Source organism: Aquarana catesbeiana, linkage group LG04 (genome assembly GCF_042186555.1).
Source record: "Aquarana catesbeiana isolate 2022-GZ linkage group LG04, ASM4218655v1, whole genome shotgun sequence".
In the NCBI taxonomy this organism is placed as follows: domain Eukaryota; kingdom Metazoa; phylum Chordata; class Amphibia; order Anura; family Ranidae; genus Aquarana; species Aquarana catesbeiana.
Genome location: NC_133327.1, coordinates 318,135,579 through 318,138,310, shown reverse-complemented (window position 1 = coordinate 318,138,310; position 2,732 = coordinate 318,135,579).

Here is a 2,732-nt window from a genome sequence, read left to right as displayed (position 1 = left end):
GGCGCTCTCTCATCCCCCCCTCTTTTCCTGCGGCCTGCCAGGTTGCGTGCTCGGATAAGGGTCTGGTATGGATTTTTGGGGCCGTTTTTTTTTGGTGCGGGGTTCCCCTTAAAATCCATACCAGACCTGAAGGGTCTGGTATGGAATTTAGTGGGACCCCCACATCATTTTTTTTTTTAATTTTGGCCGGGGTTCCCCTTAATATCCATACCAGACCTGAAGGGCCTGGTATGGAATTTAGGGGGACCCCCATGTCTTTATTTTTTTTAATTTTGGTTCAGGGTTCCCCTGTGGGGAATTCCCATGCCGTTTTTATCAATGAACTTCTATGTTTATTGTCGGACCAGCAATGCAATAGCCGCGAGTAGTTTTAAATGGCTTTTCTTCTTTGAAATGTCATTTTGCTGCCAGACTGTTCTAAACATGGGAAACATGCGCCCCTTTACAGGCATACTATAGACACCCCCCAGCTACGAAATTTAAAGGGATATTACACTTTTATTGTTTGACTTTAAGCATTATTAAAATCACTGCTCCTGAAAAAACGGCTGTTTTTAAAACTTTTTTTTGCATTGATCCATGTCCCCTGGGGCAGGACCCAGGTCCCCAAACACTTTTTATGACAATAACTTGCATATAAGCCTTTAAAATTAGCACTTTTGATTATTCATGTTCGTGTCCCATAGACTTTAACGGTGTTCGCGTGTTTGAACAAACTTTTTTCCTGTTCGCATGTTCTGGTGCGAACCGAACAGGGGGGTGTTCGGCTCATCCCTAATCCGCAGCATATTGGGCTGTTTTTTCATCTACTATAAACTTCAAAGCGTTATTCTTTACTCGTTGAGACTTTTTGACCGCTTTAATAGCGGTTATATATTGTCCTCTTGCATAGGCCTTAAAAGCATCCCGTAGTATTGCTGAAGTAGATGACCCTGTATTAAACTCCCAATACTCTACTAGAAGGGGCAGGATTTTATTAACTATATCTGGATGTGAATTCCAATGAGTGCCCAACCTCCACTGTGCTGCATCACGAAAGTGATGCAGACCAAAGTGTAAGCGGAGCATGGTCAGATAACCCACCCGGTAAGTATTTAACATCTACCATATCCGCTAGTGTCGCTGAATTAACAAAAGCTAAATCTATGCGGGAGGCAGTCTTATAAGAGGTTGAAAAACAAGAATATGATCTAATTAATGGATTTTTCCATCACCAAGCTTCTACCAGGTCTATCATCTGGGCCCAATTAGAGAGCTCTACAGAGAAATTTTTAGGAGGAATTGGTCTATCCAAAACAGGATCAAGTATAGCAATTAAAGTCGCCCATTATCAATAGCTTAGCTGGACCGTACAGAGAAATTTTTTCCTCAAGACTATATAGAAGGGTCCCCACAAAAGGAGGTGGTATATACACACTGACAGTTATATTCAGGGCAGCACAGTGGTGTAGTGAGTAGCACTCTCGCCTAGCAGTAAGAAGGGTCGCTGGTTCAAATCCCAACCACGACACTACCTGCCTGGAGATGGCATGTTCTCCCTGTGCCTGCGTGGGTTTCCTCTGGGTACTCCAGTTTCCTCCCACACTCCAAAGGCATGCTGGTAGGTTAATTGACTTCTGTCCAAAATTGGCCCTAGTATATGAATGTTAGGGACCTTGGATTGTGGGCTCCTTGAGGGTAGGGATCGATGTGAGTGTGCGATATATGTGTAGAGCGCTGCGTAAAAATTGACACAGCGCTATATGGGCACCTTAAATAAAAATAGGGATAGTTGTAGACACGCACCCACACTTGCTCAGGTTGAACTCGATGAACTGGTGTCTTTATTCAACCTTACTAACTATGTAACTATCTAACTATATATCTCTGGCTCCACAGAAGAACACAACCGAAATTTATTTGCCCTGCAGGTCAGAGAATACATCTTCCACCGTGCGGGGGTAAAGTTCTACTAATTAATATCGAAACCCCTCTAGAAAACATGGAATATGTAGCATGGTAAGCCTTCTGTACCCAAGGCTTTTTAAGGGCCAAAAGCTTGCTCCGCATAAGGTGAGTAACGCTATATGTGGAAGATAACTTTTCAAATACTTAAATAACAATGCTCTCTTAAATTTTGAATTAAGGCCATGAACATTCCATGACAGAATAGAAAAGACCTCTTGGTCACGTGATGTCATCTAAAAGCAAAAAAAATATAATGCTTAACTAATGAATTACATTGCAGAATGCATTACAAAGTGATGGATCTTAGAAACAACAAACATCTAAATAAACAAATTTCAAAAAAACAATAATAAAATGAAACAATGTGTATAAACATTTAACAAAAACACACCCCACGGGCATTAATACACTCTTCCTACCTTTCTCCAACGCCATCCCCAAAAAACAAAAAACAAGGAGGCGTCAAAAATAGGCAACTATATTCTACTTGTCCTATAAAAGGGGAAGAAAAAGAAAAAAAAGAAAAAAAGAAGGGGGGGGGGGGTGGCAGAAGGGAGGGGGTAGGCAAGAAGAGGTGCCCCCACAAAACAGTTCACTCCCACCACCCCAGATCTATACTCTGAGGCAGGAGGGGGGAAGCTGTAGTTGATACTGGGGGTGTCTAGGAGAGCTCCAAGAAGTGCTGGTTGGAACTCCTGATGAAGGGTTATAATTCACTTATCGTCCATCTAGCCAGACAGAAGCAGCAGCCGGGGGGCAGAGAAAAATGTCTGTCCGCCATCTAT